This window comes from Eschscholzia californica, unplaced genomic scaffold (assembly GCF_041429995.1).
Source record: "Eschscholzia californica isolate CP2 unplaced genomic scaffold, dmEscCali1.0.p SCAF_4, whole genome shotgun sequence".
In the NCBI taxonomy this organism is placed as follows: domain Eukaryota; kingdom Viridiplantae; phylum Streptophyta; class Magnoliopsida; order Ranunculales; family Papaveraceae; genus Eschscholzia; species Eschscholzia californica.
In genome coordinates, this window is record NW_028238461.1 from 32,912,523 (window position 1) to 32,935,072 (window position 22,550).

The window sequence follows — 22,550 nt, forward strand, 5'->3', positions numbered from 1 at the left end:
ATGATTGGATGTCATTGTTCATAAATTCGGTACCATTGTCTGAGCGAATGGTTTGAATTTTGGGAACTGGGATCGTTTCTTGTCCGGATTTGAATTGAGAGATGGACGAATTGAATTGAGTAGATATATAATTGGAAAAATTCTTGATTAGTCTAAAGGTGTCGGATTTGTGGGACATTAAAAATATCCAAGTACAACGAGTAAAGTTGTCTACTAAAGTGAGAAAATAACGACAGCCGGAATGAGAGGGGACAGAGAATGGTCCCCATAAATCGGCATGAACGAGTTCAAAAGAACGAGAAGTCGATGTATGACTTAAAGGAAAAGGTAAACGTGTAAATTTGGACAAAGGACATATTTCGCACGGAATTTTATTAAAAGAAATTAACTTCATACATGGAGTTTTGGAAACTAAATACTTAAAAGAAGTAAAAGAGGGATGTCCTAGGCGTCAATGCCATATATCGGAAACATCTTTATTGATATTAGTATTAGGAACTGAAAACGAACAAATCTTAAGGTCCGTGCGAAGAAAATAAAGGTCATCATGGAGATCACCAAGTCCAATCGTCGCCTTCGTCAATTTGTCCTGAAAGACACAAGAACCAGAATCGAATGTTACCAAACATCGAAGAGAAGTAGTGATTTGAGAAACAGAAATTAAATTGATTTTAAATTCTGGAATGTGTAAAACATTATGAATCAAAAATTGTTTATTGAAAACAATCGTTCCAATATGATGAACTTTAATGCGTGAACCATCCGGAAGACGGACAAAGTAATTAGATGGGGCATTAGTATAATAGGAGAAGCGAGATAAGTGACAACAAATATGTTTGGCAGCGCCGGAATCGATAACCCAAGGGGAGGATGAAAAAGAAATACCTGAGAGATTAATGTCCGAACCCGTGAGATGAATTCCAGGTTCGGTTTGACTAGGTGCTGATCGGTGGGTGCCTGCAGAATTCTGGTGCTGATCGAGCATGGACAGCAGCCCACGATACTGTTCATTGGTGAGGCTGGTGGCTAGAGGCACACCCGTGTTCAGCTCGACATCGGCAGGGGGAGTCACGGTGGCTGCCACCGAACCGGCTGGTCGGTTTTACCGTGGGCGAGGTTGCTGGCCTTGTCGGTTCGGGTATCCATGGAGTTGGAAGCAGGTAGCCCGTACATGACCGTGTTGTTGACAATAATCGCAAAACGGACGTGGTCGCTTAGGACGTTGACCGGTTGATTTGTCTATGCGAGCTAGTCGTTGGTCATTGTAGGTGGCAAGAGCGGCGGCTTCAGGTGGAGTTGAAGTGGCGGCCATGATGTTTTGTTGGATCTCTTCTTGCTTAACAAGAGAATGAATTTTCAAGATCGAAGGAAAAGGATCCATTAACAAAACTTGACTTCGAATAGCCGAAAATCTATCATGTAGTCCTTGAAGGAATTCCATGGCGCGTTCTTGATTGGTACGATCAAGTAATGATTTTCCTTGACCACAAATACATGGATCGACCACCATGAGAGATTGTAACTCATCTTGGAGAGTTTTGAGTTTAGTAAAATAGGAAGATACATCATGTCCTTCTTGTTTGAAGGAAGAAATTGCCCGTTTTAATTGATAGATTTTGGAGCATTGGTTTGGAAGAACCTTTCATAAAGATTACGCCAAATATCGGCGGCACTTTCATCATATAAAACAGAAGAACGAATATCCGGAGCAATAGAGTTGATAATCCAACTACTAACGAGATCATTACACCTTCCCCATGAGTGTAATTGAGTTGGAGAAGTGGGTTTGGGAATAGAACCATCTACAAACCCGAATTTATCTTTAGCTCGAAGAGCCATCTTCATGGCTCTTGACCAAGAGGCATAATTATCTCCGGCTAATAATGGAGTGATGAGAATAGTAGTTGGTGAATCAGAGTGATGAACATCAAACACCGGATTAGGTGGAGAGTTTGGAGTATAGTCTCCAGAATCGATATCAGTAGTAGTCATGATAGAAGATATTGATTTTTAAAAAAAAATTGGCTCTTATACCATGTAAAGAGGTAAATCACCTCTTGATAATAGAAGATTATAATTAACTGAACACAGAGAGAGAGAGAGAGAGAGAGAGAGAGAGAGAGAGAGAGAGAGAGAGAGATGGGAGAAAGAATTCTCTGTGTGTTTATTCATCTAGTTTACATGAGTATTTATAGGTTTACATGTAGGTTACATATAGAAGTAAATCTAGGAAACATGGAAACTTCCTTTAACAAGTTATTACATAAAATAACAATTAATAATTAGGAAACTATTAATAATTAGGAAACCCTAATTATAGCCGGTTGGGCTTCCTCTTGCTAGTCGGCCGGTCATCCCATGATGTTGGTGGGCTTGTGTATTCTTGGGCCTGGTGATATACCTTAACAGTTACAATAGTATTTTTAGGTTATTTTGGAGAATTGTTTTTGTTCATATCTGTTTTGTTCTTTACTCAAACAAAATCAATAATAGTCTGACTCAGCCAGACGAGTCAAAGACACGAGGTTGGAGAAAACGTTCTAATATGTCACTTGAGCAAATTCAGATTATGAGTCAGGTTTTAAATTTGAATTTGATAAAAGCAAACACCATAAATTAGTAAGGCTCAAGTCTCTTTAAGTGACAAGGTTTTCCGGAATCAGGATGTAGATATTCATAGGCTCGGAGATAGCATCATTCAGTTAATCCGATTACTTACACAAAATCTTTATATTTCATCTACTCCTATTGACCAAGTTCAGCATACTTGGGAAAGACCTCCTCCTATGTTTTTGAAGATAAATTTTGATGTCTCTTTTAAGACAGTTACAGAGGAATCTGTTTTAGCCTTTGTAGTTCATGACAATACAGGTGAATGCATTGCAGGCAAATCAATTTTACCCTTCACTCGATCCGTAGATGAAGGAGAGGCTTTGGCAGCTCTTACTGCACTTCTTTGGGCCAAAGCTAATGGAATACGAAGGATTATATAGTGGAAGGCGATTCACAGAGAGTGATAGATCAACTTAACAAGAAGCAGTCCAAAGCACATTGGACATCTAAACATGCCATTAACAAAATCCTATATCAATGCGCTTCTTTTGAAAGTATTTCATTTAGATTTGTGTATATATCAGCCAATGTTACCGCTGATACTCTAGCCAAGTCTTCTAGACGATTAGGTCAGTCTCGAGTTTGGCAAACTATGATGCCCCTTTCTTGGCAAAACTGTAACGGAGTTAAGCTCCCTTTTGATATGAATAAATAAAACAGTTTGAGTAAAAAAAAATCTCTTTTTGTTGGAATCAAACCATATAACTTGGTATATTTTCAACCAAAAAAAGAAGTGGGATCCATTAATTGAAACAACGAACACCACGTAGCAGTGCATTTCTTCCGTCAAGATTGAACAAAAAACGGTAGGCTGTATCTTTCTTAATCGAGTTATAAAGAATTGTGGATATAAGTTTCTAATCTTTAAGTTCGTTTGTATAGATAACTTGGGAATAAGAATAACACCTTTTAAATAAATGACATATTGGACATAAAGCTTGCCTAATTCTTTTTATTTTTATTTTTTGTAGAGCAATAAATACTTTTTTTGCTTTTTTTTGTTTTTTTTTGTTTTTTTTTTGTTGTTGAAGATTTTTGTTGACAATTCAAAGATATAACACTTTCATATGTTCTATTTAAAAACCGTCTCCATCTTTCTCTCTCTATCTATAACTGTCTCCTAGAAATCCTAAGGCAGATCTAAATTTTTCCGGTAAAGAGAGGATTCCCTTTGACGGCATCTCCTTTTCGAAGGGGATGTTGTTTGTTTTAGTTTTTAGTTTTTATTTCTTTCCTTACATTTGGAGTAACAAAGGTCGAAGATTAGAGGGAGGATGAAGTTGTTTTATCATAAACAAAGAGATACTGCAGTTTGTTAGTGTGTAATGACGATTCTTTCGCTCAAATTCGACATCAAGAAGACTCATAGCATAGTTGATATTAAGAAGAAAATCTCATCTCCGATCAACAACCTCAATCCACAGCCTCATCAATTCTCCGACTTCTCCACTATTTGCTATGTTAGATGTGCAGTACTCTAAAAAGATCATGGATTCGATTCATAAGGGTAGTCTTCATTACTGATAAAGTATAGCTTTTAGGGTTTTGATATGACCTTTAAAGGTCCAAGTATCTGTAATTATGACATTAAAAGTGATCTCTCAAACCATCATGATGTTATTTATCTTTGTACCCACATGATGTAATCAAAACCATTTAAAACGTTTAGATTTTACTCCATCATTAATGAAATGAATATTTCTTTCTAAATAAAACACTTTCATACCTTACCTTAACTTCAAATGTAACTTAGTTAATTTTTGGGGAACCATGGTAAAACTTAGGTGTGTTTGTAAAGACTCTAGGTCAAATACAAAACTTGACTTGATAAAAAAATTGATTCGAACCGGGTTTTAAAATACTTGTTATTCCACCCTTGATGTCTGGTTGTCTGAATGCATGATATTGTTTGATTTTAGAATAATTTAGTCAGACAATTCCAGATTCAAACATGTAAAATTCAGACTAGGAGAAAAAGAATCACCACCTTTGATATAATTGAGAAACCAAATTTTGAAAGGGTTGATTAGGTAAATAGAATATAAAATACCTGAAGTAAAGCATATAAGAGCAATGCCACGAGGAGCCCAACAATAATCAAATGATGTGTATATATGTATAGATCTCTTAATGGCTTCTGTGGTTAATACTGAAAAAGAGAATGCTGTGTTAATCTTATGAGATAAAAGAAGGGTAGAATAGGCCCAAAAAACATTACTATGAAGAGCTTCATTGCATTGCAGTACTTACTTGTTGGATTTCCCCCAAGTCCCCAACCACTACCGAGTCTGGTTTTGGGAATTTTTGTCAATCCAGACCAGTTTTGGCGGTGGTCGGAGTTGGTTGTAGAAATAAGAAGATGAAACATTGTTTCCTTCTGAAATTTTGCGCCCCAAAAAATTTATTAAAATTTACATTTTCCTTTAAAATATTATACCTTGAAATTTTTTCTTATTTCACCAAAACGCCGAACATTATTTTTCTTTCAAAGTTCCAAACATACGGTGTGACACTTCAAACTTTAGAGATGGAGTATCCCATTGGTTACGCTATAAATATAATGTTGTACTCTAGTTAGATAACGTACCACTAGCAGGGCCGTGTTTGGGGGAGTGCGGGCAGGGCGCCTGTAGTGCCCCCACCTAAATAGTGGGTGTGAATAGCATTGGTCTTTATAAGACCCTCTTTAATTCCCTAAACCCTACGCCCCACTTTGCCACTTATCTTTTTCTTTCTTCTCAAGCAGCAGCCATGAGTATAGAGAGGGAATGAGAGTTTAAGGGTTCTAAAGAGAGAAAGGCTAAGAAGGAAGGAGAAGAAGTAGGGCTTGGAGTTTAGAGCTTGGTGATTTTTTTCTTTGTTGTTCTTCACTTGGGGCTTGATTAGCTTGGGATCTGAGGTAGATTTCTATCTCTCTAGGGCTTGAATAGCCATTTTTATAGAAAACCTAGACAAATTAGATAACACTATAACCCTAGATTTTAGTATTACTTGAACATAGATTAGGGTTCTTGACATAAATATATATGCTAGAAGTAGTAGATCTATATTTGTACAAACTCATTTTTTTGGTCACTTTGAATCTCATCTATGTGTTAGATTTTGAGGATATTTGCTATAATGACATACTTGATGAACCATACAACCTTCATTTACATTTCCATGCTAGATTCATGTATTACAATGATATTTAGGGCTAAACCTCTCTATTTGCCATGATTTTAGTATATAGCTCTTATAATTATATGTCTCTCACTATTGGACAATACTCTTTATATAGATACATGAACATGCCCTAGAACTCAACATGATATGAGAATTTTAGGCTATTATCATCATTGATTCATTACTTGCAAAATTACAAATATGGAACTCGTATGTCGTAATATGCTATCGAATATGATTTTGATTTATGTATGTTGTGGTGTGATGCTATTATATGTGTGTGATGTGATGGAGTTGGTGGAGAGTTGTGAGAGTTTTGTGGTTAGTTCGACCCTCTCTACCGGATGTGATATAGGTATGGAGCGTATGGGGTCGGCGCTAACACAATAGATGACCTTGTGGACCACACTCTCATACAACGTGGATACCAACTTGTCATATTGCTTTTGGTTGTTTATTACAAATGGTGTGATATTATGTATGTGTGACGTGATGGAGTTGGTGAAGGGTTGTAAGAGTATTGTGGTTGGTTCGACCCTCTCTACCGGATGTGATATAGGTATGGAGCGTATGGGGTCGGCGCTAACACAATGGATGACCTTGTGGGCCACACCCTTACATAAGGTGGACACCAACTCGTCATGTCGCTTTTTGTTGTTTGTTACATATGTGGTACATTTTATTTCTAATGGTCACAACTCGGATACTATACTTGGACATCTTCTCATGATAAGTGGTTGTCTATTTGTTTTGGTAGCTCTTGAAACTGTCTATTGAGGCTTTAGAGGTTTCGAAATCTACTTGTTGGGGTCTGACCCAACCTTTTATTTTTCAGGACAAGGAAATCAGGAAGTGCCACCTGCTTGAGTCGTAGTTAGCCTTGGAGGAGTTTCTTTAGTGGTTTTCGGTCTTTCTTTAGGTAGTTATTTGGAGTTGTATCTCCTAAACATTTGGTGTTATTTATGTTTTATTTTGTCCGACATTTGTGTCGATGATTTAGAGACATCCTGTGAGTTTTGTGAAACTTGGTAAAATTTTATTAGATGATTTATTGTTACTTTTTGAGCTTCATGTTCGATACTATTTGTCTCCTTGATGAGTATATCGTATATGTTTACTGTTCTGCGGAGAAATGCTTTAAGTTTAGGTTTTCATGGCTGCCGACGTGGAAATCTGGATTTGGGGTGTTACAAAGTGGTATCAGAGCTCTAGGTTCATAAATCCTAGGGATTGTGTCTAGCGCTATTAGACAGTTAGAAGCAGTAGTGGCACTTTATTCTTTCCTTGGTTTTTGTGCGTGACATTAATTTAGTTTATGTCCTTATTCTACTCTTGATTAGATTCATGGACGGAGATGGAGTTATTAGTAGGGGACGTCGTAGTGCTCGCATCCGAGGCCGAGGTACAGGCCGAGGTACGGGCCGAGGTGTAGCCAGGGGGACAGGCCGAGGTGAAGGCAAGGCGATAGGTCGAGGAGTCCTTGTCGAGGAAAGAGGATCAACAGGAACTGTGGGTACAACGGCGCAGGCTGAGAGCAGTGCAACTCCAGTTCAAAATCCGAATAGAGGGGCAACGGTGACCATTGACGCAACTGCATTGCAAGATTTGATCAACATTGCAGCGGAGGCTAAAATACAGGAGCGAGATCGGGTTCAGGTTCCAACACGGGAAACAGGAGGTCTTGTGGTACCGGTGGTGAATCAGAGACCACCGACTGAGATGAGTTGGGTGCAACATTATCACCATTTCACGAAGATGGGGCCACCTGTATTTGATGGAACCGCGGGACCTTTAGGAGCACATGCATGGTGCCAGAAGATGGATAAGATTTTGCAGAATCTCGAGTGCTCAGATGTGTATAAGCAGAGAATGGCAGTGTTTCAGTTGGAAGGAAATGCCGCTTCTTGGTGGGATACAGGGGCTCGGTTAGTAGATCCTATGGCTATGACATGGACACAGTTTAAGGATGTATTCAAGGAAAATTACTTTCCATATTCAACACAACAGAAAGTATCAAGAGAATTTCAAAATTTGAAGCAGGGAGAGAATCAGACAGTCTTAGAGTATGAGCAGGAGTTTCATCGACTGTCATTGTTTGCAACTCACTTGATCCCTACTGAACAGTATAAGATTGAGAGGTTTTTGAATGGGTTGTTACCTAACATTGCGAGACAAATCATCGGGCAACCTAGTTTTGACACTTATCAGAAAGTGGTGACATGTGCTAAGGCACAAGATGACTACATTCAAGAGATGAGGAAGTAGAGGAGTGGCAAGGGAGAGATGGGACATAACCAGAAATGGAGTGGTAATAACAACAAGAACGGTGGTAAGAATCGAAGTGACCGCTATCATGGACAGCGTGATGGCAAGAGGCCTCGTACAGATCGGGATGATAGAGCAGTGGTAGCAACTAGTGGACAACCAGAACCACTGAATGGCAACTGGGGAAGACAGAGAGCTTTCCAGGGAATTTGTTACACTTGTCATGGGCAGGGTCATAGAGCAATTGATTGTCCTAAGAAGAATGACACTCGAATTGGTAATCAAGGACGACAACATGATCATAATCAACAAGCGAGGTTGCAGGGACGGGGTCAGCAGCTGCAGCTGAATGCCGTAGTTCCTAGGGATGTTGGAGCACCTGCTGAGGTGGTTGAAGGTACATTTCTTATTCATAGTAATCTGGGAAGAGTATTATTTGATCCTGGTGCCATGGGTACATTTATTTCTACTTCTTTTGTACGCACTTTGCCTATTGTGTTAGATCGATGTGTGAGCCCTTTTGTTGTATCGTCACCTTGGGGTGGGTCTATAGTGATAGACCACATTTGTCGGGGGTGCATTATTAAGTTAGGTGAACGAGAGTTTGCTTCAGACCTCTTTGTACTTCAGTTAGTTTACTATGATGTCATCCTAGGCATGGATTGGCTTGCTTCATATCATGCACTTGTGGACTGTTTTGCCAAGACGGTCACATTTTCTCTTCCGAGTGAAGAGGTGTTGGTTGTGTCTGGACTTACGAGACAGATGAGGGAGATGCACTTGGGTAACGTGGAACTGATGGAGTATCCGGTGATGGGTAAGACGCTAGAGATGATTGATGTGGTATGTGAGTACCATGGGGTGTTCAGCGATATACCAGGGTTGCCACCACGCAGAGAGGTTGACTTCTGCATAGAGTTGGAACCGGGTACTGCACCGATAGCTAAAACTCATTACCGAATGGCTCCAGTTGAACTACGTGAGCTCAAGGACCAGATTCAACAGTTACTTGACTTGGGTTTCATACGCCAGAGTAGCTCCCCGTGGGGTGCGCCTGTTCTTTTTGTTAAAAAGAAAGACGGGTCGATGAGGTTGTGTATTGATTATAGGGAGTTGAATAAGGTTACTGTGAGGAATAAGTATCCTTTACCGAGGATCGATGACTTATTCGATCAACTGAGAGGATCCAAGTGGTTTTCGAAGATTGACTTGAGATCAGGGTATCATCAGTTACGGGTTAGAGAAGAAGACATTCCTAAGACTGCATTTCTGACACGTTATGGTTCTTATGAGTTTTTGGTTATGCCTTTTGGTTTGACTAATGCTCCAGCAGTTTTCATGGATTTGATGAATCGGGTATTTCGAGATTTCTTAGATAAGTTTGTCATCGTATTTATTGATGATATCCTTATCTACTCCAGAACTAAGGAAGATCATGAGGATCACTTGTGACAAGTACTAGAGAGATTGATGGAACATCAGTTGTATGCTAAGTTCGAGAAGTGTGAATTTTGGCAAGAAGAAGTAAAGTTCTTGGGTCATGTTATTTCTAGCATCGGAGTATCAGTCGACCCTTCTAAGGTCGAGGCAGTGCTTAATTGGAAGCAACCCACATCTGTGACGGAGGTTCGTAGTTTTCTGGGATTGGCTGGATATTACAGGCGGTTTATCAAGGGGTTCTCGAGTATTGCAGGTCCTTTGACGAACCTAACTAAGAAGGAAGTTCCGTTTCGATGGTCTACAGAGTGTGACTTGGCATTTCAAGAACTAAAGACGAGATTGACTACTGCACCAGTTTTGACCATTCCTGAGGGTGGTGTTCGGTTAGTGATTTACACTGATGCTTCAATTCAGGGTTTGGGTTGTGTTCTTATGCAGAGTGATAAGGTGGTTGCCTATGCTTCGAGGCAGTTGAGACCGCATGAGCGGAATTATCCAACTCATGACTTAGAGTTGGCAGCTATAGTGTTTGCTTTGAAAATTTGGAGACATTATTTGTACGGAGAAAAGTTTGATCTCTTTACCGACCATAAAAGCCTCAAGTATCTATTCTCGCAAAAGGAGTTGAACATGCGCCAACGCCGATGGTTAGAGTTGATGAAAGACTATGACTTCTCGCTACAATACCACCCGGGTAAGGCTAATGTAGTAGCTGATGCATTAAGTCGACAACCGAGGGGTATCATAGCCGCATTGATGATGAATCAGTGGAAGATGTTGGACGATGTGGCAACATATGACATTGATATGGTTGGGTCAGGAGTTGGCTCCTTATTTCTGGGTAGTATGGTTGTTAGACCATCCTTACTAAATCGTATTGTGGATGCACAAGTTAACGATGAGTGGTGCCAGAAACAGGTTTCGTTAATGCAAGAAACTGAAACAGAGTTCAGTACAGGACAGGACGGAGGATTGAGGTTCCGAGGGAGGTTATTTGTACCGGCAGATCCGGTCTTGAGACGGGATATATTAGACGAGGCACATCGGAGTAAGTACACTGTTCATCCTGGTGGTAACAAGATGTACAAAGACTTGAAGAGGCAATATTGGTGGTCCGGAATGAAGAAAGATGTTGTTGAACATGTAAGGAAGTGTGAGGTGTGTCAGATGGTGAAAGCAGAAAATTGACATCCGTTGGGACTTCTAGAACCGCTGCCTATTCCAGAGTGGAAATGGGAGAACATATCGATGGACTTCATCACAGGTTTACCGCGTTCGAGTCGAGGCTTTGATGCCATTTGGGTGATAGTTGATAGGCTGACTAAGTCGGCTCACTTCTGACCAGTGAAGACGACAGATAGTGGAGATCGACTGACACAATTTTACATTAAGGAGATTGTCAGGTTGCATGGAGTTCCAGTGTCTATTGTGTCAGATAGAGATTCATCCTTTACTTCTCGGTTCTGGAAGAGCTTCCAAGCTTCTATGGAAACATCATTACACTTCAGTACAACCTTTCACCCTCAGACCGATGGGCAGACAGAGAGAGTCAACAAAGTACTCGAGGATATGTTACGGTGCTCGATACTAGATCTTGGTGGTAGTTGGCAAGATCACTTACCCTTGGTAGAGTTCGCATATAATAATAGTTACCAATCTAGCATTGGCATGGCTCCTTTCGAGGCATTATATGGGAGGCCTTGTCGATCACCATTATGTTGGACAGAGGCAGGAGATGCTAAACTAGAAGGACCAGAGGTGATTCGGGATACTTCTGAAAAGATTGCATTAATTCGGAGTAGGCTCAAAGCAGCTCAAAGTCGTCAGAAGAGTTATGCTGACAAACGACGTAGGGATTTGGAGTTTATCGTTGGAGAAGAGGTGCTATTGAAGGTGTCACCTATGAAGGGTGTTTTGCGGTTTGGTAAGAAGGGAAAATTGGCTCCCAGATACATTGGACCATTCAGAATAGTGGAGAAGGTAGGCAAAGTAGCTTATCGTCTTGACTTGCCTGCAAGCTTGGCAGGAGTGCACAACGTATTCCATATATTGATGCTTCGGAAGCATGTGAGAGATGAAGAGCAACATTCAGTTATTGGCTACGATGACTTAGAATTCCAACCAGATGCAGCATATGAGGAGGGACCCGCTCACATCGTTGACCGTAGAGAGCATGTGCTTCGCCGAAAGACTATTCCCATGGTCAAAGTTCAGTGGAATCATCACAATGATAAAGAAGTTACTTGGGAGCGCGAGGATGATATGCAACTTCGTTATCCCCATCTTTTCCTCTCATCAGGTACGTTCAATTTCGAGGACGAAATTTCTTTTAGGAGGGGAGATTGTAGTGCCCCCACCTAAATAGTGGGTGTGAATAGCATTGGTCTTTATAGGACCCTCTTTAATTCCCTAAACCCTACGCCCCACTTTGCCACTTATCTTTTTCTTTCTTCTCAAGCAGCAACCATGAGTATAGAGAGGGAATGAGAGTTTAAGGGTTCTAGAGAGAGAAAGGCTAAGAAGGAAGGAGAAGAAGTAGGGCTTGGAGTTTAGAGCTTGGTGATTTTTTTCTTTGTTGTTCTTCACTTGGGGCTTGATTAGCTTGGGATCTAAGGTAGATTTCTATCTCTCTAGGGCTTGAATAGCCATTTTTATAGAAAACCTAGACAAATTAGATACCACTATAACCCTAGATTTTAGTATTACTTGAACATAGATTAGGGTTCTTGACATAAATATATATGCTAGAAGTAGTAGATCTATATTTGTACAAACTCATTTTTTTGGTCACTTTGAATCTCATCTATGTGTTAGATTTTGAGGATATTTGCTATAATGACATACTTGATGAACCATACAACCTTCATTTACATTTCCATGCTAGATTCATGTATTACAATGATATTTAGGGCTAAACCTCTCTATTTGCCATGATTTTAGTATATAGCTCTTATAATTATATGTCTCTCACTATTGGACAATACTCTTTATATAGATACATGAACATGCCCTAGAACTCAACATGATATGTGAATTTTAGGCTATTATCATCATTGATTCATTACTTGCAAAATTACAAATATGGAACTCGTATGTCGTAATATGCTATCGAATATGATTTTGATTTATGTATGTTGTGGTGTGATGCTATTATATGTGTATGATGTGATGGAGTTGGTGGAGAGTTGTGAGAGTTTTGTGGTTAGTTCGACCCTCTCTACCGGATGTGATATAGGTATGGAGCGTATGGGGTCGGCGCTAACACAATGGATGACCTTGTGGACCACACTCTCATACAACGTGGATACCAACTTGTCATATTGCTTTTGGTTGTTTATTACAAATGGTGTGATATTATGTATGTGTGGCGTGATGGAGTTGGTGAAGGGTTGTAAGAGTATTGTGGTTGGTTCGACCCTCTCTACCGGATGTGATATAGGTATGGAGCGTATGGGATCGGCGCTAACACAATGGATGACCTTGTGGGCCACACTCTTACATAAGGTGGACACCAACTCGTCATGTCGCTTTTTGTTGTTTGTTACATATGTGGTACATTTTATTTCTAATGGTCACAACTCGGATACTATACTTGGACATCTTCTCATGATAAGTGGTTGTCTATTTGTTTTGGTAGCTCTTGAAACTGTCTATTGAGGCTTTAGAGGTTTCGAAATCTACTTGTTGGGGTCTGACCCAACTTTTTATTTTTCAGGACAAGGAAATCGGGAAGTGCCACCTGCTTGAGTCGTAGTTAGCCTTGGAGGAGTTTCTTTAGTGGTTTTCGGTCTTTCTTTAGGTAGTTATTTGGAGTTGTATCTCCTAAACATTTGGTGTTATTTATGTTTTATCTTGTCCGACATTTGTGTCGATGATTTAGAGACATCCTGTGAGTTTTGTGAAACTTGGTAAAATTTTATTAGATGATTTATTGTTACTTTTTGAGCTTCATGTTCGATACTATTTGTCTCCTTGATGAGTATATCGTATATGTTTACTGTTCTGCGGAGAAATGCTTTAAGTTTAGGTTTTCATGGCGGCCGACGTGGAAATCTGGATTTGGGGTGTTACAGCGCCCGCACTGGGCCCCCAAAACACAAGGGGCCTACTTTTCATAATGCCCTAAACTATTATATAAAGCAGATACCCAGTTATTATTACAAACCAAGCCAGTAGCTTAGTTGGTAAGCAGCCAGGAATGCCCTGCGGGTGACGCGGGTTCGACTCCTCCGGCCTGCATGATAAATTTATTTTTTGGGCGGGATCTATAGACACCCCTAGATATTGTGTTTGGCGCTTTTTGGGTGTGTTATTGGGCGCCTAAAAGGCCAAAAAATTATCGTCATGTGATAAACACTAAAACCACAACAACATAGAACCTAAAGTAGCCTAAGTAGGAAAAAATTATTTGTATTTACACCTTTAATGACTCAAATTCAACAACTATGAATTTTATCTCTTTTGCGATGTGATCTCTAAGGTTTTGGAGTTTATCCTAACACTTTCAACTACTTAGGCAACTAAGTGTTGACATTATTCTCCGATTTTGGAATTTCTGATGGTTTTGTCTCCTCTATGAGCTTATTTTTTTTTGTTAAAGGATAATATATTGATAACTAAGTCAGAGATCCATTACAATACATATTAATAAGAAAGTACGGAATACAGTTCCATTTTTTATATCTATTCCTTCTCCGAGCCCACTTGGCTAGCTTATCTGCTTGGATATTCAACTCCCTCTTGATGTATTGGAATTTAACCTGCTGCATTTCCTTCTTTATATTTTTGATCTGTCTCAAGTGCACTAGAGATTGCCACTGAACCTGATGTTTAGGATTATTTAAATGCTTGATTAAGTTTATGTTATCGCTTTCAATAATGATCTGCCTGTAGTTGTTTTCTTTAGCCCAGTACATGCCATTTAGAATTGCTAAAGCTTCTCCTTCTTCACTGTTTCTCGCCCTTTCTGAGTTTGTGCTTGCACCAATAAATTTGGACCTGAAATCATGAACAATCAAGCTCGTGCCTATATTTTGAGCCACATTAGTAAAAGATGCATCAACGTTGATTTTCACATAGGGTTGCTTTGGGGGTTGCCATTTCAAACTTATTATGTTTCCAGAATTTACTTTATTTTCAATGATTTTTGGAAATGATTTTATCGATTCTATTACCTTGTTTACATCGTATGACGTTTGTTGGAAGCAGTTATCACATCTCATTTTCCAAATGAACCATAAGATAGTAGCTAAGTAAGAGTTGCTAATTATACCGTCCGTATATTCCTGATTCTGCCAAGACATGATCCATTCTGCAACTGACGGAATGTTCTCAGAAATGATATTAAAGTGAAACCATATTCTCTTAGCTAAGGGGCAGTAAAGAAGCGCGTGTTCTATCGTCTCTATTTCTGTACAAATGTGACAGTTAATTATATTTCCGATGTATTTGCCAATGCGTTGCCTAACCGGTAAAGCATTGGCACAGATTTTCCATATGAATAGTTTAATTCTAGGAATCGTGGGTAGAGACCAAATAAAGTTCCAGTTCATGTTCTCGGGCGGGTGAGCTTGATCTAAGGAGCTTAGATGTCTATACATAGATTTAACAGTGAAATTGCCAGATTTTGTAAGATTCCATATCCTTTTATCTGTTCCTTCTTGCTGGATTGGAATGGCTTTGATGAGGTTGCATATGTTCTCCGGGAAAGATTGTCTCAGGATTCCATCATCCCATCTGTTGTTGGTAATAAGATCAGATACTTTGTTAACTCCAACATTATTCAAGTTTTGAAGATTGTGGACTTCTCCGGGAATCCATTTATCTTTCCAGATGTCTATGTGTTCTCCAGTGTGGACTTCCCATATAATGTGATTATTTATGAGATCATACTGTTTCCTCAGATTTTTCCATATCCAGGAGTGATTAGCTTTTGCCGGACCTGGTTCATTAGATTGATGGAAATATTTGGCTTTGAGGAATTTGACCCACATCGCATCTGAGTCAGTTTTGAGACGCCAAGCCAGCTTGCTTAGGAGGGCTTGATTGTCCAGGTACGGATGATGAATGCCTAAACCTCCTAACTTTTTTGGTTGACAAATATATGACCAAGCTTTGGTACATATACCTTTTGATTTTCCCCACCAGAAGGACTTCTGAGAAGTCGCTATGCGTTTGCTTATACTCTTTGGAAGAGCAAAGCATTGCATCTGATATCGGGGAACGGCTGCAGCCACGGCCGAAACAACTACCGTGCGCCCTGCCTGAGAGAGAAAAGTGTGATTCCATTTGGATAATTTATTATCTATTTGTTCTAAGATAGAATTAAACACCTGAGTTTTCTTCGGACCTATAAATAACTGCACACCTAAGTACTTCTCCGAAGTAGACGCATATTTGACTTTAAGAGTTTTCATGATAATCCGTTTAAATTTTGGGTGAGAGTTTTTAGTCTCCTCTATGAGCTTATTAGTATAAATATTTTGTTGTTTAAAGTCTTTGTTCCGCCCCTCGTCTGTTTGATAAATGACAAACTACATATTTAATATGATATAACATTAAGATCCACACGTTCTATTGGAGTTTAAAATTTCAATGTCATTTATAGTTATAAACTTATATTCAAATTCTTAAGATAGAATAAATAAATCTTTTTGCTTACTGGTGATTGTGAATTCTTACACTAGATTTTCAATAAAAATAATGATTTTTATTCCTATGACTACTTTTTGCAAAATATTATTGGGTTCATTTATGGTTTCATATACCGATGATAAATTAGCTTACATTTTGTTCTTTTTTCATAATCTTTATGGCACGAAGGGCCCACATTCAAATTTCGCACAGGGCCTCTGAATTCTCAGGCACGGCCCTGACCACTAGTGCTGGTCCCATTGGTTACGCTATAAATATAATGTTGTACTCTAGTTAGATAACGTACCACTAGTGCTGGTGCTGAGTGGGGTTGAAGGATGATGGCCAACCAAAACACTCCACTTAATAGAAGTCAACTTATTAAGTTGCAGCTGGAAGCACCACGTTTGACAACTCTCGTCAACCACCAGCATCACCGGTCAAACACTCTCCAATGCTAATCTTGCCTCTTCATAATTCTGGAAAACCAAGTTTACAAAAATCCATTATGTTCTTAACCCCTGCTACTTTTTCTATTTCATTCTAACTTCACACCAAAAAAGAAGCTTTAGACTGGAGGATGGTGCAGCCCAACCTTCTAGACTGCTAGTAATATTGTCCGTGTTAGCACATCTGGGTCTCACGATTTTAAAAAGTCTCATTAGAGAAGAGTGTTTATTGTTTAACCTCTTAAGAGGAGCACGACATTCCGTCTCACCACCGATGTGGGATTGCTTTACAACACACCCTCCCAAGACCACATCACAGTAGAGCGAATCGTGTTGATAACATGTTATAGGATGGTGTGAATCAACGTATTGGACTGCTAGTGATACTATCCGCTTTGGCAGACCTGGACCTCACGGTTTTAAGCTCACTAGGAAAGGGTGTTTAACCTCTTTAGCGAAGCACCGCTCTCTGTCTCGCTACTGATGTAGAATTGATTTACAACCCTTCTAACATTTCTCCCTAAATTAAATGATGCCGCATAATTTTATGACTTAATTTAACTTTTGCATCATACATTTTTCTTGAAAACTTCAAAAATTCTAGGTCGTAATTAGAATTTGAACGTCACTCGAACTATTAGACCAAATATTAGGGAAAATTAAATTGGTAGTAATGTACACTCGCTTCTACAAGTGATTGGACAAAAACAACTACTTACCCATCGATAGTTAAGGGGAGCGATGACACCTCCAACAAATGAAATAGCTAGCATCCATTCCAAGTATAAATCACTGAGTACAAAAATCAATAATCAAAATGTTAAATTATCACTAGGGCTGAGCATGAGTCTCTTGTCTAGTAGTATTTCTTCTCAATCACAGTCCAAATTGTCAGGACTTCAACCAGTTAAGTTTGGTCTATTTTTTTCTAAATTAATTTAATGCAATACTAGAATATTAATATGGTCATTCTGATCACGATCAAATGGTAGTTTCGTCCAAAGTAATTTGACTTAATGATAGTTTGACCCAAAAATTTTGTCCCCACCTGGGCGAACAAAGTATTTTTCTCATAATTGCATATATACTTCTCCACTATATAAAAGACCGAAATTATTAACTTAAATTTTCATTAATTGCTTCTTTGGCGCATCCAAAATGGTTGCAAGAGCAAAAAGACTTTAGTCAATCATATTTGACTCTAATTGACTTCAAAGACAACCTTGTTTGAGTCCAAATTAACTTGTTCATTTTTTACTCTTTAATTTTCATCTTCACCCTCACCGCTTCCAACCATCACAAACACAACTGACCACAACCCTCTATATTTTCTCCATCTTTCGCTCTCTCTCTCCTCCCCATTTTTTCTCTCTAAAAGGGGAATTCCCATCGCTGAAGCCGTTTTCTTTGTGAAGGATGGCACTTTTCCGTCGACCGACCGAGGGAGCAAAATCCTATTTGCAACAAATCGATTTCATATAGTGTGAATCATCGATTAGTTCATTGCAACATCAATGGTGTGGATTAGCCAAATATTTTTGTTGCACAAATTTAACGAAGTTTCAGCCGTAGTTTGATATTGATTTTTTTCGATTTCTCTTGTTTATTGAGTTTTGTCATCTATTTTTATGATATGTTTATTTTTGTTTTTGTCCGTTCGTGCTTTTTACCTAATGTTGGTGTTGGGTCTTCATTGATTTCGTTCAGTTCTGATTTGGTTCATTTTCGTTTTAGTTAAACATTTAATAAGATTTGGTTCAATTTCTAAGTAAATCTAAATATCCAGTGAAGGTTATTTTGGTCATAAGTCACGCATGTGGTTGGCACATGAACCACTAAGCTGATATTTAATAGAAAAATCAAGAATGAGGTCAACGCCATACATATTTTCATCTTAGGGGTGTAGTCTTAATATCGGTAATTAGCTGGGTGGGGTCAATGTCTAAATAACCCTTTGAGATAAACTAGAGTATGGTAAAAACAAACTGCCGTTCGTATTTGTGTAAAAGATGTTGGAATCGAAGCCAATTTCGGATCAGTTCAAGTCGTCAAACTCAGAAACGAAGCACACTATTGCGTTCGTCTCGTCGAGATCTTAAGTTTAGAGCCAAGAATCACTCAAATCCGATTCCGGATGAATGAGATATTCAAGTCTGAAGTTTGATCGATGTTTGGTTGATTTAGGAACTAAGTCGCAATAAGAAAAAGTTGGTTTGGGGACCATTTACGCAAAGCGAACACGGACAGATCTGATGGCGGGCGTTCGCTCCGCGCAATTGCGCAAGATCCAACGGATCTGGTTAAACCCTTATCGGGCACGGAGTGGGACATCTCCCGAACCTCAATCGAACGGCTCATCTCCTTTAGATTGTTGGCTAGTTTCGGTATAAAACCGTTTAAAATCGTCGGTAATGTAAAAAATCCGTCGCAGAAACTATTTAGCGACGGATGACCATCCGTCGTGGAAACCACCATTGGGGATACTTTTTGCGACAGTTGTAGCGACGATTTTTAAATCCGCCGCTAATAGTAATTACTAGTTACGGTTTTTTAAATAAAAACCGTCGCGACTGCGTTGTAGGCGACGACAGAAAACCGTCGGTGATATGTTTTGATTTTCTAAAAAAAAAAAATTGTATTTCAAAACACTAAATTGGCCCTCCTATTTGGAATACCTATTCAAAACATTTACGAATCTGTCAAAATACTATAATATCATTCATATATCGATTTTAATCAAAATTATGAAGTCTGACATGTGAAGTATTTCATATATCATCCCTAGGAGAAACAATTCTAATAGAAAATCTGTCTTCGTATTATACTAGGTTCCTACGCCCTGTCATAGCTCTTCAACCTCCCTCCTAAAATCGTCAATTGCAATAGTTGTCGTCAATTCTAAAGTGGAAGGAACCAACTGAACTAGACAGTGTTGACAGCTTGCATTAAACCTCTTGTTCCTGCAGTAAACCAATAAAAGAAAACAAAAACGTCAAGATTATTGGTTTAGTGTATCTCATGATCAGGTTGACATAACGAATATAAATTTAGGATCGTAATGACTAATAGTTCCAGATTCGCTACATGTAAACATATGAATCTTCATATGAGCCTTCTAAGCGAGTTTAACAATTCATGTATGTTATTTAGGTTTACATGGATCCTGGCAATTGGCATATTGAAGTTATATACAACAGTTATTGACTAATATCGGTAGCTTTTAAACATTTATTTTGTGTTTTCCTTGGATGCATTTACTGAAAAATAAACCCGAAAAGAGCTACTGCATTTATCAGATGAGATGTAGATTTAGTACCTTCAGTTTAATTAAAATTATAGTATTGCAGTGTTTTCTCTTTCTCCTCCTTGCTTTCCTCAACATCCGTTGAGCTTCTTCGTCGATTTGATCCGATAAGGAGCTTCTGGTACCTTTTAAATAATAGAAATGGTGATCGTCATCTCTGCATCAGCAAGAGCTTTGTTCAGCTTAACCAGCTGCATAAATGCAGCTGCACGATTGCTGCCAAAATGAAAAAGAAGACCATTGGTCAAAGCAGAAGGCAGTCTTAGTTTCTTTCGATTTTTGTTGCAGTTGAACAAGCAGAAGCTGTTAGTACAGTGGGAAACCAGCCAGCTGAGGATCCTCCATCTTCAAGATTCAGCTGGACTATTGAAAAGTTTTCTAGGTTGTTAACCGCTAAGAAACATTATGCTGATGTTTTCATGGTTGGTTCTTACAAATGGTATGTCACTTTCTCTCTCATTTGCTCATGATTTATTTAGACTACTTTTAACACTTGATAAAAATGATCAACTTATGGTACGTAATTTTCACTTTTATCGGTTAGGCTAGGCGGATCCTGATTTTTCTGAAGGGAAACAAGGTTGATCACTTATCGATGTACCTAGACGTAGTGGAGTCTACATATTGAAGTTCACGTACAGTAGTTTAAGTTTTTGATTGATTAAGAGATGAACCTTATTTAAGCACCGGTGTGCTTCCAAAACTGCCTTTAGGTTCAACATCGGCTCACCCATCCCCATAAAGACAACATTTGAAACCCTTTGCTTGAAGAGATCCTCTATAGCTAATACCTGCATAAGAAAATGAAAATCAACATGTTTTACTTAAAGCGACAGCAATTGTCATGAAGTTATGGTTATAAAACAGGATGGAAGTTCATGCCTGCTCAACAATTTCATGTCGCTGAAGGTTCCTCAAGTACCCTCCTTTCCCAGTAGCACAAAATGAGCAGCACAATGGACAACCCACCTGGTCACAGTAACAAAATGGATATGGGGTCAAATGTATTACAATAAGAAACTGTATCAGTGAAGCCATTTAACATCTTTCAAGGTACAAGGTTGGAGAAGTATTTGCAGATTCTCTATATAGATAGTGTTTAAATTGAGGGGACTAGAATTTGAGAGAAAGTCCTACCTGTGATCAGACACAGGCAGTAAGACGACAAGAACCTTTATCATCTTGAACTGGTAAAATGAAAATACAAGTTTAAAGAACGGCAAAATGAAAATACAAGTTTAAAGAATTTAATTTGCAAAAGTCATTACATACAAGCTATTAAAGCCACCCCTAGCCTTGGCCATAAAAACTAGTTAAGAGATAAAACTTTTAACTTATCTTATTCAAACGAAAGTCTAACTCGAGAAAGTTCATCACTTTCTCAGTTTGCAAGCATTGAAACCAAACAGTTTACCACAAAAACCTCATCATTGCATAAATTCTGAGAACTTGAATCCTACTTACCCAACTAAATTATATTCTATTAATGACCTAAATAAGCAAAAATGAACTGAAAGTAAAATAGTCAACACACCTTAATAGTGCCATCAGCTGCCGTGACAACTTGGTGCAAAGGCGATCTTCCAACTTTCCATCCAGCTTCCTAAAGATCACTCCTGAAAGCCTGTGCCATCAGCACATCGGTGCTTAAATAAGGTTCATCTCTTAATTAATCAAATTTAAACTACTTCCACGTAAAAATGAAGATTTACAACGTATTGAAGTTCAGGAAACTAATACGTAGCTAGGAAAGGCATGTAATTTTGCGGAAACTCTCCAAAAAAATGGTGAGACTAAGATGGGTTGATATAAACTCCACCAAAAAATTGAAGGTTACATTAACCCGGGAGCTAATTGCAACAACTGCCTATTAATAACAAATATCGAGCCTCGCAGTTCTTTGGTTGTTTTCTTATCGATTGCTTTCAAAAAGTAACTCATTTCTTTTCCTTGCACACACACTAATGACACCGCCGACATCGAGCATTTATAGTTCAACTAGAGGTCATTATCAGATCACAAGGTATCCTAACTAGATTTATCATGTATCCATACTTAGAAGTATCCCAACTAGATTTTGTATAAAAAACCACCACAGAGAGATACCCAACTTAAGTGTAAGAAATAAAATTACAAATTTTAAAGCCAAATCATTGATAAATTGCATAAAAAAGAAACCTAACTCAATAAACATTAAGCATGATTATTAGGACAAGGTTCGGACTTAATTATCTAGTCAAATAAGTACCATTAAGTAAGATAAACTTATGATTAGACTTGTTCAAATTTTAAACACTACATAAAAAGATAATCTTTTAGAAAGTTTAAACCTAACCTGTAGCAAGATTGTCCTCTCAGCATCTTCAACTGCTTTACTAACCTGAATAAGATTATAATCTTCTTCAGAAGAATCGTGAACTCCTATTCCTGATAATTTATCAACTAAATTATGAATACCACTTTCCATATTAGGGTTCCACTGAAATCGGATTTCTCTAACGTGATTTGGTTCGTTTTCATAAGCTCCTATGGGAAAGAAAAAAAATTGAGAAATCAATCATGAAATCAGCTCCATCGAAATTCTCAAGAAGGAACAACTCGACAATAAAAACAAATTTAGCGATTAGTTTGGTTTTAGTGAGATGTATTTCAGAACATTAGAATACAAAAAATGGTAATCA

The 22,550-nt window shown here is 38.5% G+C and overlaps 1 pseudogene; it reads right to left on the reverse strand.

The window, feature by feature from the left end:
- Window positions 1-22,336, reverse strand: part of LOC147544187 (2-succinylbenzoate--CoA ligase, chloroplastic/peroxisomal-like) — a 29,402-nt pseudogene extending 7,066 nt beyond the window's left edge.
- Between the last annotated feature and the right edge of the window lie 214 nt (window positions 22,337-22,550).